We start from the raw sequence: 18,666 nt of genomic DNA, 5'->3' as shown, positions 1-18,666 counted from the left end.
GTATTTAGATTAAGGGAAGCAAGTATGCTAATATGGACTGGAGGTTTTGGTCCAGTTGCCTCAGTGCATGCTTAGCATGTCCAGGACCCAGAGTTTCTTAGTTCTGTTTAAAATGTACCCAGGATGGTTAAGTCCTATTAATCCTTGTCATTGAAAAGTGGAAGAAGGAGAAATATGAGTTCAAAGTCCTTCTTTGCTGTAGAGTAAATTTCAGGCTAGACTAGAATGGAGATACTTTCTGAAATATGAAAACATAGCAGTATAGAGAAGGTAGGAGTTTGGTGAGGAAGGCATGGACATGTATGGTGCACTCTCTTAGCTAGAATTAAACAAGGCTGTACAGATAGTCAATGAGGATGTCACCAGGAAAGTGATGTGTACAGGCACTGTTTATTATATTACTAATGCATCTGGCTGCTGTTCTTCTCAGTGTATGATGAGAACATACCCATGCTTGGCTAGTTGAAGGGAAGTTTCTTTTCATCTTAACCATCATTTGACAACTTGGTTTTGAGTGACTTTGAATCTGAGCATGTCTAGACCTCTCAATGTGGTCCTCTAATCAGTGAATCATTCACTGAGAGGCACCAAGAAGGTTGAAAACACTGAAGGAAGACCTCAAATTTCTGTTAAGCTAGGGTCCTCCTATGACTTCTTAGAGTGAATGTAAAGAATGAAAATAAATACATTCTCTACTCTTGGTTATGTGAGATACCAACACAAACCTCATGCTACCTGGATTCACTTATATGTAGCTGACTCTTATGCCATTTAGCAGATACCACAGTGCAATTCCATAGTGTATGTCTGTAGCACAATAAATAAATGACCCAGAGACAGATATTGGGGTTCAAGCTTCAAGCTGAAGATCAGAAAAGCAAAGCAGTCAGCCACTAACTCTTGCCTCTACCTCAGACTGAAGGACTATCCTGGCTCCACCAAAGCTCACACTGCAATCCCAGACTGCTATACTCTCGTTAACATGGCTGGGGAATCCTGAGAGTGAGTCTACTGAAGACTCTCTTATCTTTTATATCACGCCATTGTTGGGATTGAAGGCACCAGTTCTGTTACTCTTTTAAACTGATTTAATCTCAGGTATCCCTGGGTGGCCTTGGATTCAGAAAGACCTATCTGCCTTTGTCTCTTGAGTGCTAGGATTAAAGGTGTGAACCACCACTGACTTATCTCTATGTCTTGAGGCTAACTTTTCTTTCAAATCTTCGGTCAAGGTTTAATAAATAATAAATAATATGTGTGTATATGCACATGCATGTGTGTGTGTGTACATGTGTGTGTGTGTGGATGGATGGGTATATGAATGGATTAATATATACTTGTATATCTATATTTTGGACTGAGAGGTCTCATAATATATAGCATTCTAGTTAAGACCACAGAGAAATGAGGGAGTTTATTAATTTTGCTGTTTATGTGACTCTAAGAGAGATTTGGATGCTGCTAATCAGGTACAAAGTCAGTTTAACACAGTAAAGTGGGTCTTCTCTAACACTGTCACAGTGACATAAATTTATGGATTGCCTATATCATCAGTGTAATACATGCTGAAGTATGCAGTGCATTCAGTGATTTTTGTGAAACACCACTGTGACTCTGATGACAGTGCTTGAATATGGTCATGAGATAGAATGTACAAAAAGAACATTACTGGTTTCCTCTGTTTTCCTGGAATGAAGTTAACAAAACTGTTTGCTGTTAATACATTACCAGTGTCCAATATCTTGGATAGACACCACCAGAAGCATGCTGCTATTGAAGAGGTTGATTAAGGATCTCAAGTCCAAGCTGGCACTTCCATAGAAAGACCACAAAGTGCAACAGAAGGAAGTGTTGAAAGGCAATAACTTCATTGGGAGCTATATAGCAGTTGCAGGAAATTATTGTACACTAAGGGGGGGAGATGACAACCTTAGAATTATTTTCTATTTAGATAATGTTAATTTGCATAGTTCATCAGTTGAAATTCAACCACACAATTTAAGAATGAATATTAACTTCACCTTTTCCAGTCATTGAGCGACAAAAAGCAGGGCAAAGATGAACTCAAACTGTTAGCTTACTTAGTACAGACAGGAATAGGTAAGCCACCCTATTACTTTCTCCAACAAACCTTTAATGTGAATGAACTGAATATAGACCGATGTTGCAGTCATTAAGTAACAATAAACGTAGGAGAGGTGAAGTCAATCTTCTCTCTGTCATTGTCACTTCACCTGGTAAAAGCAGGAAAAGGTGAACTACCTTTCTATTACTTTCTCCCAGAAACCTTTAGTGTACATGAACTGAGTATAAGCAGTCTCAAGATTGACATGGTAATTTTCAAAATTGGAAACTATTAGGACAAAATTTGAAACAGACAACAGCATTTCTGGACTGTCCCAAGTGGAGTGGCTCCCTGGAGTAGTGTGTGTCACACCCTGTGCTTATGGGAAAGAACAGTACCAACAAGGAAATGGCACAAGATTACATTGCTTTTTCTCTTCCAAAGGCATCATGGTAATCTAGTTATATGGTCAAGCTTAAGTACTCTTTGCTTCTGGCTTTGTCATTTGAAGGCAGACTTATAACACTTAATGCTTTTAGCATTTGTCAGTACCAAATGTCTAATTATGCTAAGTAGCTCTCCATGGAATTTAAGCCTTGCCCAGTTTGTTGGCTGAAATACTGAGCTAAAACATGCCAAAGGTGGAGTGATCATTTTGTCATGCTATCATGAGTGTGGTGTGCATATTTGCTGGAGAACCCATAGATCCAGGAGCCTGAGGCACAGGTTCAATGCAACATGAATAAGGCAAAGGAGGGCTTATGCTCTGCTCACCTTCTCCCTTTACAGTTGTGGATCTCAGCCCCAGGCACAATACCACTTCTCAGTTAACCCTGTCAAGATAATGCTCTACTGCCATGGCCCAGAGGTCAAGCCCTTATCATCTTGACATTTGTACCATCACAGTGTCCCCAAAAGGTAGTGATCAGTTTGGTGTTTCAATCTATGATAAACCCAGTCTTTCTGGTGGAAGAGACCACCTCTTCCTGTGCACTAAAATATAAATATATAACTAAAGATCTTACAAAGTCCTCCTAGTGGTGCAGAATAAGCAGATACTTTCCCTAGGTCCAGTGGGATATTGTAGTAGTGCCTAATTGTTCCTCTACTGACCATTTAGTCCCTCGTTAAAGGACATTCACAGACTGATAAATAAATAGTAGGTTACTCTGGTATGACCCCATTGCAAAGCTATCGATGTCGTGAAAAGTAAAGGCTTCATCTGTGTCTTCAGCTTTTAGCAGTCTATGCTCCTTAACTTTAACTGGCATACTGGGTGACTGAGTCAAGGCAGGTTACAGGCTGATTTCTATCTTGGACCCTTTAATTAATGGATGATTGGGGGAAACGGATCTATACTCAGACCCATCCTTGATGCTTTTAGAGGCATCCTTACTTCATCCTCCAAGATACAGAGACTGAGTTTGTGAATTCTGTAAAATACTGCCCCTATTCCTTAGATTAAAGGATATAGACATGAGGGGATTAGCTGTGTAGGCAACCATAGGATGTGTCTGTCCCTTGTGCTGTCGGTACTTGAGTCCCACCCACTTGGCATGGTCTGACATTTGTCATCTTTCCTAGGGAAATGAAATTTGATCTAAGGAGTCTCTGTCCTCTCAGTGACTTCACTGCCATGTCCTCAGTAGGCTCACAAACTAGGCTCATGAGAAGTATATCTGCTTCTATGGATTCTCTCATTCTGAGGTGGCTTTGGGCTCCTTTTCATACCCTTTATCTGTAGGGTGAATTCACAGTTTTGACCTGATTCTGAACTGTGTGTGACTGACACAGGATTCCACTTCTATCCCCCACCTTTCAGTCTCCCTTCCTAGTACCTCTGGCCCCAGCCTCTTCTTTTTCATAATTACCATGTGTCTTGGTCTGGCATGCCATGGAGGCATGTGTGGTCCAATCCACTGGTTTCCTTATTGGTGATTCTGTGTACTGGAAGACATTGTCCAGGCAATGTGGACTAACTCCCATACATGTTCTTCAGCCTTAGTCCTGGGTGTCTACACATTTCCTCCATCACAAGATGGCTCACTCTCACATAGCCCATGAGATTGAAAAGATCACTGGGAGAGAACATAGAAGAATCTTTCTTAGAAAAGCATGTATGCATAGGCAGTTGAATCTCTAATAAAGGTGGATCAGACCTTTACTACATGGACATAGGTAATTGTCTACTGGTGGCCAGCTGAGCCTGAAGAGAGTGGCAATTACCCTGCACTCAAAATCATCTCAGGGACTGGATTGTACTGTGTGATTTTTATCATAAGATTTGTTTTATGGGGCCAGTGAGATGGCTCAGCAGTAAAGGCACTTGATGTAAGACTGAGGACAAGAAATTGAACCTGGAAAATGCATGGTGGACTGAGAGAATCAGGCATAGAGGGTTTAAAAGGTTTAAATCTGATGGATCCACAGCCAGCTATTGGACCTCCCAAACAAGCATTGTAAGAAGTAAATTTGGGAAAGATTTATTTTATCTTTACCCCATATGTCACATTGTTTTACAATGCTATAAATTCCCATTGCTTAGAAGGAAAAAAAATCTGTTCATGTTCTTCATTTCTTTCCAGATCATCGCTCGGCCTTAATTTCTCTCCTTGGAAGTCCAACAACAACCCCAACATATAGTTCAATTGGTTTAGTAAACTATACTAAGACCATGAGCTTTTATCCATACCAAGGAAAAATCCCCTATAAATAATAATAATTCCTGTGAATTGAGAGTCACTTTTTTGTCCCTAGCATCTTCTGAAACTGCTAACAGTGCAACTTCAGCAAGCGACCAGCAAAAGCCACCAGGAGGATGGTGAAGGTGAGACTGTTTTCCTTTCTCTAAGGCAGAAAGGTAACATCAGTGCTCCCCTCTTGTTTCAGAGGATATTACATTTGAATCATGAAGCTGGTCTGTGTCATCATGGGCATTAGAGAGTTTATTTAGTTGGAGGAGGAATGTAACTACCAACTTTGATTTCCTTCAAGACAGCATACATCACAATGTGGCACAAGTTGTGTCCTGCTTTATGAGTGATTCCATCAAGGTGGGTGCCTTTAATGCACTTATGGTTTAAAGATCTGACAACTGAACACTGAACGTCCTCAAGTTGGACACACTAAGCTTCTAACACATCAAACTTTGGGTCATATACTCATGTTATTTCCAAACCACGGGCCCTAGAAACAGAAAACATCTTAGAAAAATACAAGTTTTCATTTGGTATGTGATGTAGGTTTTGCAACTCTGGAATCCAGGCAGGTTTACCTCATCTGCATTTGACTCAGAAAAGTATGGAAGTTACATTTTTTTTGTCACAAAGTACAGAGTCCCAGGTCTTCTGTGACATCATAAAATCATGTCCCCATTAATATAGTCTTCTCTTTACTGCTCTTCTCTGTCTGGCTGCAATTACACTGTCAGTAGAAAAACAAATGGCTTTGTAGACATTGCTCAGCAAGATCATGGCATTAAATATTTCTTTCCTATTGAATGCAGGTGGTGTCTAGGAAAAGCACACTTGGTATGTATTGTTGGATCACTTTCCTAAGACACATTTTAAGTAGGAATTGTAAGAACACCAATTGTATTTTCTGTGATGAACCACTGTGATATAAGATACCTAATGACAGGAGAATTTTGGTTTTAGATTTTTTTTAGTGTTTTTAAGGAAAGGGATATATCCAGTAAGAGATCATAAATATGTGTATGCTCCTTGTATTCAACAGCAATCCTTTGATAGTTTGAGGTATTGTACTCCAGTTCTTATCTCAATCTCCCCCTCCAAAAAATATCACAACATTTACCCATTCAAATTTTCAGTGACAGATATGTAAATTGAAAATCAGAATACAAGTTACCTACAAAAATGTATTCAAACCTCATCTCAGTTAAATAGAGTCAGTCATATGTTTGTGTGTTCATCCATAAATGAATACACCAGAGGTCAGAGATAGTGATGAGGCACCTTAACTATGACTCTCAAGAGACACTACTTATTCCATTAAGGGCACAATAATCCTGTCAAATAGTTCTGCCTTCTTGCATCTGCCTGCAATAAGGCAAATGAATAGGGATCCTAAATGCAACTGCTGCAGTGGGTAGAAGTTCTAGGTAGTGTCATTCAGCATGCAACAGATCGTCTATTCTTTGAAAGGCAGAAGAGCACACATCCCGATTTTTAGGTGACAGATTCTAAAAATTAATGACATGGGAGAGTGGGGTGCATAGTTCCAAAATTGGATTCTATTAACCATAATACATTCCAGTATGTTCTGAAGAAAAGCATAACAGATTGTACAACATCAGCATGGGTACAAAGGGGAACACAATTTAGGGGCAGTGTGCCCTGAGAACTGCAGTCACCAACTGGAGCTTGATCTATACCATCTCATTCTTTGAGAATACAGTGTTTTGCTTTGTTTTTGAGGCAGGGACTCACTGTGTGTCTATGTCTGTACTAGAACTACCTACACATATACCACACTGGCCAGGAACTCACACAACTTCATCTGCCTCTGCCTATAGAGTGCTGTATATACCCAATAAGAATACATCTTTAAATGCAGGTACAATCTATGCTCCAGAATGCTTCCTCTCAGGAAAGGGCATTCACTAAGATTTGAATGTGAGCACTCATTAGGTACATATATATAGCAGAGAAATACAACACTATCACACTGACATGGATTTATGACTTCCCTACACCATGAGTAAGCAGTGTAATCAAAGATCTCCGTAATCACCACTGTGACTCTGATGACAGTACCTGCAGAACAGTCATGATATGGGTGTAGAAAAACAGACTGCTTTCCTCTATTTTCTGCCATGAAACTGATATTTCTGACTCTGCCATTAATGTACTCTCAGTGTCCATAATGGGGAGAAAAGTCTGTTGGAATTACACTTTTGTTCCTCGGTTCACTGAAGAATATCAAGTTCAAGCTGGTACTTCCAAAGAAAGAGCAGAAAGTGAAATGGAAGGTACTGTTGAAATTCAATAATTTCAATTGTGGTTATATGATAGTTGTGAATCATTATTGCATTATAGGGGGTGAAAATGATGAACTTAGCATTAGTTTCTAATGTAGATAATGTTAATTTGCATAGTTCTTCAGTTGAATTCAGCCAAAAAATAAAAAGGAATTTTACGTTAAGTGTTGCAGTCGTTAATAACTATAAACATAGGAGAGGTGAAGTCAATTTTCCCTCTGTCATTGTCACTTCACCTGCTGCAGGCAGGAATAGGTGAACCACCTCTCTATTACTTTCTCCCAGAACCTTTAATGGCGATGAACTAAATATAAGCAGTCTCAGGATTGACATGGTGATTTTCAAAGTTGTCAAGAGTTAGGACAAAATTTGAAACAGACAACAGCATTTCTGGACTGTCTCAAGTGCAGTGGCTTCCTGGAGTAGTGTGTCAGTATGGTCAAGGAAATGGGACAAGGTTGCATTGCTTTTCCTCTTCCAAAGACATCATGGTAGTCTAGTTGGGTTGTCAGACTTAAGTACTCTTTGCTTCTGTCTCTGTCATTCTGCCCGGCTGGAGGCAAACTTTTCACCCTTAATGTTTTTCAGCATTTGTTACTCCCGAATGTCCAAATGTGCTTAGTAGCTCTCCATGGAATTTGTGCCTACGGTACTTTCCCAGTTTGTGTGCTGAAATACTATGAACAAAACATGCCAAAGGAGGAGCATCCATTTTGCCATGCTGTCATGAGTATGGTGTGCATATTTGCTGAGAACACACAGGTTCAGGAGCCTGAGGCACAGGTCCAGGGCAACAAGAATAAGGCAAAGGAGGGCTTATGCTCTGCTCACCTTCTCCTCATATAGTTGTGGATTTCAGCCCCAGGAACAGTACCACTGACGGTGGATGGTTTACTTCCTCAGTTAACTCTGTGAAGATAATGCCCTACTGCCATAGCCTAGAGATCTGGCCCTTATCATCTTGACTTTTGTGGTTAATCATCACAGTGCCCCCAAAAGCCAAAAGGTACTGATCAGTGTGTGTGTGTGTGTGTGTGTGTGTGTGTGTGTGTGTGTGTCTTCCAAATTTCTCCTAGAGATGCAAATAATTTCCCTGGGTCCATTAGGACTTTGTAGTAGTGCCTCCTTGGTCAACTTTTGATCATTTAATCCCTCTTTAAGGGGCATCCTCAAGGTAGTCTGCTAAATAGCTAGCAGGCTTCTCTAGTATGACCTCATTGCAAAACTAGAAATGCTCCTTAACTTTAACTGTCATTCTAGGTGACTGAGTCAAGAGAGTTTATAGGCTGATATCTATCTTGGATCCTTTGCCTTAATGATGAAAAAGTGTCTACACTCTAGCTTATCTTTGAGGCCTTAGAGGTATCCTTATTTCATCCTCCAATATGCAGAAACTGAGTTTGTGTGTTTCCCTCAAAATACTGCCCGTACTCCTCAGAATAAAGGATATATTCATGAGGGATCAGCTCTCCAAGTATCTATATGATGTGTCTGCCCCTTGTGCAGTCATATTTGAGTCCCATCCTCTTGGCATGGTCTGGTGTATCTCATCTTTCCTGGGGACATGATTGTGTAATCTAAGGAATCTCTTCTAAGTGGTTTCACTGTCACTTCCTTGTTAGGTTCACAGCCTGGCTTTACAAGAAACTCATTCTGCGTTTTTTGACTTCCTTTCATAGACTGTATCTGTAGGTTCAATGTCTCCCTGCTTCTGAGATATGTGTGACAGATGCATAGGATTCCAATTTTAGCCCCCACCCTTCAGTCTCCCTTCTTATTATCTCTTGCCCCTTTGTTTCTCCAGCCACTTCTCTTTCATACATGGAGGAATATGTAGTTCCTTCTAACCAAAACCTATTGGGGATTCTGTCTACTGGAAGACATTTTAGATGCAATGTGGTATAACTTTCATTAATGTCCCCAGTCACATCCCTACTTGTTTTAGGTCTTCCTGTAATCCTTAAATGTCTATCTCATACAAAGTTCATGAGATTCAAAAGATCACTTGGAGACAACAGAAAAGAACCCTCTTAGAAAAGGTTTTAATCTTGAAAGGCAGTTGAATCTCTAGTAAAGGTGGATCAGACCTTTACTACATGGACATAGATAATCGTCTACTGTTGGACAGCTGAGCCTGAAGAGAGTGGCAAATAACCTTAACTCAAAATCATCTCAGGGACTGTGTGATTTTTAGAAAGATCTCCCATGCTCTTGGACAGGTAGGACCAACATAGTAAAAATGGCAATCTTGCCAAAAGCAATCTACAGATTCAGTACAATCCCCATCAAAATATGTTGGCACAATTCTTAACATACCTTCAAAGAACAATGCTTAACTATATATAGAAAAATAAAAGACCCAGGAGAGACAAAACAACCCTGTACAATAAAGGAACTTCTGGAGGCATCACTATCCCTGACTTCAAGCTCTATTATGGAGTTATAGTCCTGAAAACATCTTGGAATTGTCATAAAAATAGACATGTAAACCAATGCAATCCAATTGAAAACCCTGGTATTAACCCACACACCTCTGTACACCTGATTTTTCACAAAGAAGCTAAAAGTATACAATGGATAAAAGAAAGCATCTTCAACAAATTGTGCTAGCATAACTGGATGCTAGGGTGTAGATGACTGCAGATAGATCCATATCTATCACCTTGCACAAAACTTAAGTACAAATGGATCAAAGAAGTCAACATAAATCCAGCCACATTGAACCTCTTAGAAAAGAAAGTGGGAAGTACCCTTGAATGAATTGGTAAAGGAGACCGCTACCTGAACATAATACCAGTAGAACAGACATTGAGATCCACAATAAATGGGACCTCCTAAAACTGAGAAGCTTCAGTAAGGCAAAGGACACAGTCAACAAGCCAAAACAGAATGGGAAAAGGTCTTCACCAACCCCACATGTAACAAGAGGGCTGATTTCCAAAATATACAAAGAACTCAAGAAACTAGTCACCAAAACACCAAATAATCCAATTAAAAAATGGAGAATAGAACCAGAGAATTCTCAGTAGAGGAATCTAAAATGGCTGAAAGACACTTAAGAAACTGCTCTACATTCTTAGGTATCAAAATACCTCTGAGATACTATCTTGCTCCTGTCAGAATGGCTAAAATAAAAAACAAAGATGATAGTCTATGCTGGATAGGATGTGGAGAAAGGGGAACACTCCTTCACTGCTGGTGGGAGTGCAAACTAGTACAGCCATTTTGGAAATAAGTATGGTGGTTCCTCAGGAAAATAGGAATCAGTCTACCTCAAGATCCAGCAATTTCACTCTTAGGCATTTACCCAAAAGATGCACATCCATACAACAAGGAGCACTGTTCAACTATGTTCATAGGAGTATTATTTGTAATAGCCAGAACCTGGAAGCAACCTAGATGCCCCTCAACCAAAGAATGGATAGAGAAAATGTGGTACATTTACCCAATGGAGTTCTACCTAGTGGAAAAAACAATGGCATCTTGAAATTTGCAGACAAATGGATGGAAGGAGAAGAAACCATTCTGAGTGAGGTAACCCAGTCACAAAAAGACAAACATAGTCTGTGTTCACTTTTGTATGGATTTTAGACATAGAGCAAAGGATTCTAGCCTAGAATACACACTGCCAGAGAATCTAGGAAACAAGTAGGACCCTAGGAGAAATATACATGGTTTTCCAGAGTAGGGGAAAGGCCAAGATCTCCTGAGCCAAGTGGGAGCATGGGGGGAGGAGAGAGGGAGTTAGGACAAAGAGAAGGGGAGAAAAGGAGGGAGAGGGGGACATGAGGGAGCAGGAAGATAGAATCAGGGAAGAAAAGAAGAGAACAAGAAATGAGATACCATAATTGAAAGAGCCATTATACGATTAAAGAGAAATCTGGCACTAGGAGAATGTCCAGAGTTCTACAAGGATGGCACCAACTAAGAATCTAAGCCATAGTGGAGAGGCTACCTTAAATGCCCTTCCCCTATAATGAGATTGTATGCCATCCCAGAGCCTTCATCCCGTAGCTGATGGAAGAAGAAGCAGACACCCACAGCTAAACACTGAGCCAAACTCCAGGAATCCAGTTGCAGAAAGGGAGGAGTGATGAGCAAAGAGGTCAAGACCAGGCTGGAGAAACCCACAGAAACAGCTGACCTGAACAAGGGAGTACTCATGGACCCCAGGCTGATAGCTGGGAAATCTGCATAGGACTGTTCAAGAGACCCTGAACATAGGTGTCAGTTAGGAGACCTGGGCAATATCTGGGGCCTCTAGTAGTGGATCAGTATTTATCCCTAGTGTATCAATGGACTTTGGGAGCCCTTTCCACATAGAGGGATACTCTCTCTGCCTACATACAAGGGTGGGGGCCTAGGCCCTGCTCCAAATGATGTGACAGTCTTTGAAGATCCCCTATGGAAGGCCTCACCCTCCTTGGGGAGCAGAAAGGGGATAGGATAGGGAGTCAGTGGGGAGCAGGGAAGGAGGGGAGGGAAAGGGAACTGGGATTGACATGTAAAACAAGCTTGTTTCTAATTTAAATTTAAAAAAAAAGGAAAAAGGAAAGATTTGGTGTATGGGGCCAGCAAGTTGACTCAGCAGTAAGGCACTTGCTCAAAGACTGAGGACAAGATATTGAACCTGGAAAATGCATGGTGGCCTGAGAGAACCAGGACCAGAAGGTTCACTTCAACTTGATGCATAGTCAACTGTTGAGCCTCCTATGTGGAAAAAATGTAAAAAAATAAAGTTTGAAACATTTATTTCACCTTTACATGATATAACTGATTCTTTCACAATGCTTTAGATTCCCATTCCTTAGAAAGGGATAATAATTGTTCCTAATTTCTCTTTGGATCTTTTCTTGCCCTTACGTTTTCTTGCTGAAAGACAGTCCGGCAACAACCCAACCATATTCTTTAGGTTTAGTCATATGTACTGAGTCCATCAAGAAAAGATCCCCTGTAAATAGTAATAATTCCTGGGAACTGAGAGTCACTTTGTGTTCCCCTAGGGCCCCTGACCCTGCTAACAGTGAAACTTCACCAAGCGACCAGCAACAGCCAACAGTGAGGATGGTGAAGGTAAGACTGTTTTCCTTTCTCTAAGGCAGAAAGTTTACATCAGTGCTCCCCTCATATTTCAGTGGGTATCACATTTGAATCATGAAACTGGTATGAGGCATCAATGGGCATTAGAGAGTTTATTTAGTTGGAGGAGGGAATGTAACTGTACCTACTTGGTCTTGATTCAAGACAGCATACATCACAATGTGGCACAATTTGTGTCCTTCTTTAATGAGTGATTCCGTCAAGGTGAGTGCCTGTAATGTACACTAGTCCTCATGGTTTAAAGGTGTGACAACCTGAATACTGAATGTCCTCTAGCTGGACACACTAAACTTCCAACACATCAAGCTTTGGGTCATTTACTCAAGTTATTTCCACACCACAGGCCCTGGAAATATAAAATATCTTATGAAAAAATGCAAATTTTCCTAGATGGTATGTGGTGTATGTAGGTTTTACAACCTCTAGAGGCCAGACAGGTTGCATCATCTGCCTTTGATTCACAAAAGGTTTGAAAGGTACTAGTTTTTGTCAAAAAATAGAGTCCCAGATCTCCTGTGACATCATCTGCTCTTCTCTGTCCTGGTTACAATTACATTGTCATAGACATTACTCAGCAAGATCATGGCATTAAATATTTTCTTTCCTATTGATTACAGGTGGTATCTAAAAAACACAGATCTGGTATGTATTGTTGGATCACTTTCCTAAGACACAGTTTAGAGACAAATTGTATAAACACTCACTGTATTTTGTGTGATGTACCACAGTGATCTAAGATACCTAATGACATGAGAATTTGTGTCCTGCTTTATTAGTGATTCCATCAAGGTGGGTGCCTCTAGTTTACACTATAGGTTTAAAGATCTGACAACTGAACACTGAATGTCCTCAACCTGGACACACTAAGCTTATAACACATCAAGCTTTGGGTCACATACTCAAGTTATTTCCAAACCACAGGCCATAGGAACAGAAAACATCTTAGAAAAAAATACAAGTTTTCATGGATGGTATGTGATGCAGACTTTGTAACACTCTAGGGCCAGACAAGTTTGCCTCATATGCCTTTGAATCAGAAAAAGTATGAAAGGTACTAGTTTTTGTCACAAAGTACAGAGTCCCAGATCTTCTGTGACATCATCAACTAATGTACCCATTAATATAGTCTCCTCTTTACTGTTCTTCTCTGTACTGATTGAAATTACACCATGTCATTGAATAAACCAAAGGCTTTGAAGATGCACCACTATAATCTAAGATGCTATTAATTAGAATTGTGGCTTTAGTTGAGTGTTTCTTCTTTAAACAAAAAAGTTGAAGAAACAATATACCATGTAAAAACTCATGGATATATCTTTGCTTATTTTGCTCACCAGTGAACCCTTTTGTTTAATTTTGTGTGTTGTGCTTTTAAGTTGTGTCTAAACCTTTCCCCCAAAAAACATGCATGCCATTTTCCCAACCCAAATTACAGTGAATTAAATTGAAATATCAGAATACAGATTAACTAAAAAATGTGCTCAAACCTCATCACAGCCATGCTTTGTCAGGCATGTGGTTTTGTGCTCATCTCTATGAATAAAGCATAGTTCAGAAGTATTGATGAAGCTCTTTTGCTGTGCATCTCGAGAGCCACTTTTACCGCATCAAAGCACAATAATCCCTATAGAAGACTTCCAGTTCCCAGCATCTGCCTGCAATGAGGAAAATCTACAGGGATCTCAAATACAAACATGACTGTGTTGTCCAGCTATTGTCATTCAGCAGGCAGAAGTTTTGAAAGGTAGAGAAGCACACATACTTCTTTTTGGGTGACAGAGCCCAATAATGAAACCCAATACATGGGAATGTGGGTTGGATATGTCGCAACTGGCTTTAGCATAGACATGACTCATTCTAATAATGTCTGGAGAAAAGTTTAAGTGGGTTGGCATTATGAGTATACACAAAGAGGAACACAATTTAGTGTCAACTAAGATTCTAGTCATCACTTGGATATTGATCAGTGCTATCTTATTCTTTAAGGAATTAAGGGTATTGTTTTCTGTTTTTGTTTTTGAAGCAGGGTCTCACTGTGTATCTGTGGCTGTACTAACACTACCTGTATATAAAACTTTATGGCCTGGATATCATACAGCTCTACCTGTCTAAGCCTACAAGTGCTGTTATTAAAGGAATGCACTATACCACATCTCCCTCCCCATGGGACTACACCTTTAAAGGTTGGATAAACTCTATGCTTCAGGAGTTTTTCCTCTCAGTGGTGGTCAGTCTCCATGTTTTGAAGTTCACACTGAGCAGTGAACCATGTGGCTCAGTATATTATTTCAAGTGTATCCTGCATAATGTGTCTACTTTCAGTACTTTGTAATGTTGTCGTTTGCATAAGGGAAGCTATTTGCTAATATGGGCTGGAGCTTTGGCCCTATTGCCTCATTGCTTGCTTTGCATGTGCAGATTCAGAGTTTCTTAGTTCTGCTTAAAATGTACCCAGGATGGTTCAATCCTATTAATCCTTGTCTGTAAGAAGTGGAAGAAGGAGAAACACAAGTTCAAGGCCTTTCTTTGCTCTATAGTGAATTTCAGGCTAGACTAGACTAGAGATCTTTTCTGATAAAAGAAAAGAAAACAATAATACAGAGAAGGTAAGCATGAACAGGTATGGTGCACTCTCAGTTCTCCTGTCCATGAGTAACCAATACAAACCTCATGCTACCTGGGTTCACTCATATATAATTGACTCTGCTGCCATTTAGCAGACACCACAGAGCATTTCTGCAATATATGTGCTTTTCCTTGAGGAGGTTTAGTTTCTATGCTTACATGTATATACATAGATGCATACATATTTGTATATTCATGTGTTTTGAACTGAGAAGTCTCATAGGGAGTCAAGTATATAGCATCCTAGTGAAACCCACACGGAAGTTAGGGAGTTTTAAATTTTACTGTGTTCGTGTGACTTTAAAAGAGACTTGATTCTGCTTGTTAGGTACAACTCCAATGTAACATAGTCATGTTTCTGTTCTTTTTGTGTTGTCAAGTTGACATGAATTTATAACTTAACTACACCATACATGTAATGCATTCTGGAGTATACAGTGCACTCAGTGAATTTTCTAAGGCACCACTGTGACTCTGAGGACAGTGCCTGGAGAATTGTCATGAGATAGAATGCACAAAACGGAACCATTGTTGATTTCCTCTGTTTTCTATGCCATGAAGCTGACATAACTTTCGCTGTTGTGAATGCATTCCCAGGCTCAAATTCATTGAGACAAATGTGTTGGAGGTGCCCTGTTGTTCGTAAAGTTTCTAAACAACCTGAAATCCAAGCTTCAGCTTCCATAGAGGGACTACAAAGTGAAATGGAAGGTACTGTCAAAATGCAACAGTTTGATTGCGTTGGTTGTTTCATAATTATAGATCATTCTGTATGTGAAAAATATCTATGAATGAATTAGCCGTATTCTCTTAAGTAGATACTATTAATTTGCTGTCTCTGTCATTGTCACTTCACCTGGTACAGGCAGAAATAGGTGGGTTACCCTATTGCTTTCTCCCAGAAACATTTAATGTAGATGAACTGAGTGTAAACAGTCTCAGGATTACACATGGTGTTTGTCAAAATTGTTAAGAGTTAGGACAAAATTTGAAACAGATAACAGCATTTCTGAACTGTCTCAAGTGGAGTGGATCCCTGCAGTAGTGTGTCACACCCTGTGCTTGTGGGAAAGAACAGTAGGGACAAGGAAATAGCAGGAGGTTTCTGGGCTTTTCATCTTCCAAAGGCATCATGGTAGTCTTGTCAGGCTGTCAGGCTTACCTATTCTTCTGGATCTGACATTTGAAGGTAGACTTTTAACACTTGATGCTTTTCAGCACTTATCACTACCAAATGTCCAATTGTGCTTAGTAGCTCTCCATAGAATTTATGCCTAAGGTACTTTCCCAGATGACCAAAACATGTCAAAGAAGGAGTGCTTGTCTTGCCATGTTGTCATGAGGGTGGTGTGCATATTTGCTGAGAACCCATAGATCCAGGAGCCTGAGGCACAGGTCCAGGGCAACAAGAATAAGGCAAAGGAGGGCTTATGCTCTGTTCACCTTCTCCTTATATAGTTGTGGATCTCAGCCCCAGGAACAATACGACTGACAGTGGACGGTTTACTTCCTCAGTTAATCCTGTCAAGATAGTGCCCTACAGCCATGACCCAGAGATCTGGCCCTTATCATCTTGACTTTTGAGATTACCTATCACAGTGCCCCCAAAAGTTGGTAATCAGTTTGGGGTTTTAATATATGATAAACCCAGTCTTCCTGATGGAAGACCACCTCCTCTGTACACTCAAATATACATATAAATGAAGGTGTTACAAAGTGGTCCTGGTGATACAGAATAAGCAGATACTTTCCCCAGGCCCCTTGGAAACTGTTTTAGAAATGCCTTCTTACTCATCTGTTGACCATTTTGTCCTTCTTTAAAGGACATCCACAGGGTAAACTGCTAAATACCTAGCAGAGTTCCCTAATCTGGCTTCATTGCAACACTCGCAATGTCTTGAAAATTAAGGATATAATTAATGTATGTCTTTTGGTTCTTTTCAATACATGCTCCTTATATTGGAATGCATACAAATGATTGAGTCAAGAGAGGTCAGAGCCTGATATTCATCTTGGATCCTTTGACTTAATGAATTGAAAGAGTCTGCATTCTGCCTCATCATTAGCGCCTATTGAGGCTCCCTTGATTCAACCTCCAAAAGGCAGAGGCTGGGTTTGAGAGTTGTCCTGAGTTTATTCCTCAGGATAAAGGACATAAATTCATGGGGATCAACTCTCCTGGTACCCATCTGATCTTAGGCTATGTCTGTCCTCTGTGGTGTCAGTACTTGAATGTCTCACTCTTGGTATGGTCTGACCTGTCTCTTTTCTGCAACATGAGCTTATAATATAAGTAATCTTTTTCCTTGCAGGGGCTTCATTATTGCTTCTTGAGTAGGTTCATAGCTGAGGCTCGTCAGAATTATGTCTGCTTCTCCTGGATTCTCTCATTTTGCAAGTGGGTTTGGAACCAATCATAGGCTAGGCCTGTAGATTTAACGTACAGTGTTTATTGATCATTAAGTCATATGACCCGTATGTGACAGAGACACTGGATTCCACTTCTAGCCCCTCCCTTTCAAGCTCCCTTATTGCCTCTTGCCCCAATCCTTCTATAGCCACTTCTCCTCTTTCATAATCTCCTTGTTGACTCAGGACTATAGGTCTGGAAATTTCTGGAGGCCTATGTGGTCTCCTCTACTTGCTACCTTACTGTTGATGCTGCATACTGGAACACATTGTTCATGCAATGTGGACAAACACCAGGCATGTCTGCAACCTCGACCCTTGATTACTAGACCTTTTTGTATTCACTAGATGTCTTTTCATCACAAAACTCATGAGACTGACAAGATCACCAGAAGAGAACTGAACAGAATTCTTCTCAGGGGCAATATGCCAGGAAAGACATTTGAATCTCAGTAGGTCATCTGGATCAAGCTTTTGTTAGATGTACAAAGGTACATCCTCATTTTTCTCCAAGTCTTCCTTCTGCCTTAGTTTTCTTTATGGGAAGGCAGTCTAGCAACAACAGACCATCTTGTTCATGAGATTTAGTCACCTGTACCAAGTAAATGCACTTTTACTCACACCAAGTAAAGACCAGTGTAAATAGTAAGCAATCCTATGAGCTGACTGTCACTTTCTGAACATTCTAACAGCACAGCTTCACCAGTGTGCCAGCAAAATCCACACAGGAGGATGGCGAAGGTAAGAGGGCCTTTCCTTTCTCTGAGATAGACAGGTTACCTCAGTGGTCCCCTTAAGTTTCAATGGGCATCACATTTTAATCATTAAAGTGATCATGTTTTTGTTGTTGGTGGTGATGGTGGTGTTTTTTATGCTTAAATATTTTCCTGCATGTGTATATTTGCACCAGGTGTGAACTTGGTACCAAGGAGGACAGAAGCACCATGTGGGTTCTGGAAATCAAATCCCAGTATGAGCGTATATTTCTGTATGAGGGTATCAAATGCCCTGTAACTAGTTTCAGATGGGTGTGAGCTGCCATGTGGATGCTGGGAATTAAACCTGGGTTCTCTAGAAGAGCCAGTACTCTTAACATCTGAGTCATCTATCCAGCCTCATGTTTTAGAGGTCCTAATGTTGCTGTACACACTAAGCTATTGACACATCAAACTTTGGATCATATTCTCAAATTATTTCTACCATAGGCCCTAGAAACAGAAAATATCTTAGTGAAAAATACAAGTTTTTATAGAGGGTATGTGATGTAGGTTAGGGAACCTCCAGTAAAGGCCAAACAGGTTTTCCTGATCTGCACTTGAACTGGAAAAAAATGTGAAGGGTACTAGTCTTTAGCACAAAGGACAGACCCCCAGATCTTCTGTTACATCATCAAGTAAGGAGTCCATTAATATAGGCTCCACATGACTGCTCTTTTCTATACTGATTATGTCAACTATGGAAGGACCAA

At 40.3% G+C, this 18,666-nt stretch overlaps 1 long non-coding RNA gene across 1 annotated transcript; it reads left to right on the top strand.

Moving 5' to 3' along the window:
* The first annotated feature begins 3,867 nt into the window (after positions 1 to 3,867).
* On the top strand, positions 3,868 to 12,834 carry LOC106022728. The gene is made up of 5 exons (XR_005878093.1): positions 3,868 to 4,892; positions 5,571 to 5,595; positions 6,942 to 7,055; positions 12,068 to 12,137; positions 12,782 to 12,834. It is a non-coding gene; the product is annotated as an uncharacterized LOC106022728 (long non-coding RNA).
* The last annotated feature ends 5,832 nt before the right edge of the window (positions 12,835 to 18,666 follow it).

Source organism: Mesocricetus auratus, unplaced genomic scaffold (assembly GCF_017639785.1).
Source record: "Mesocricetus auratus isolate SY011 unplaced genomic scaffold, BCM_Maur_2.0 Super-Scaffold_100007, whole genome shotgun sequence".
Lineage (NCBI taxonomy): Eukaryota > Metazoa > Chordata > Mammalia > Rodentia > Cricetidae > Mesocricetus > Mesocricetus auratus.
The sequence above is the reverse complement of the archived record's forward strand: the minus strand, read 5'-3'. Positions and strand labels throughout refer to the sequence as shown.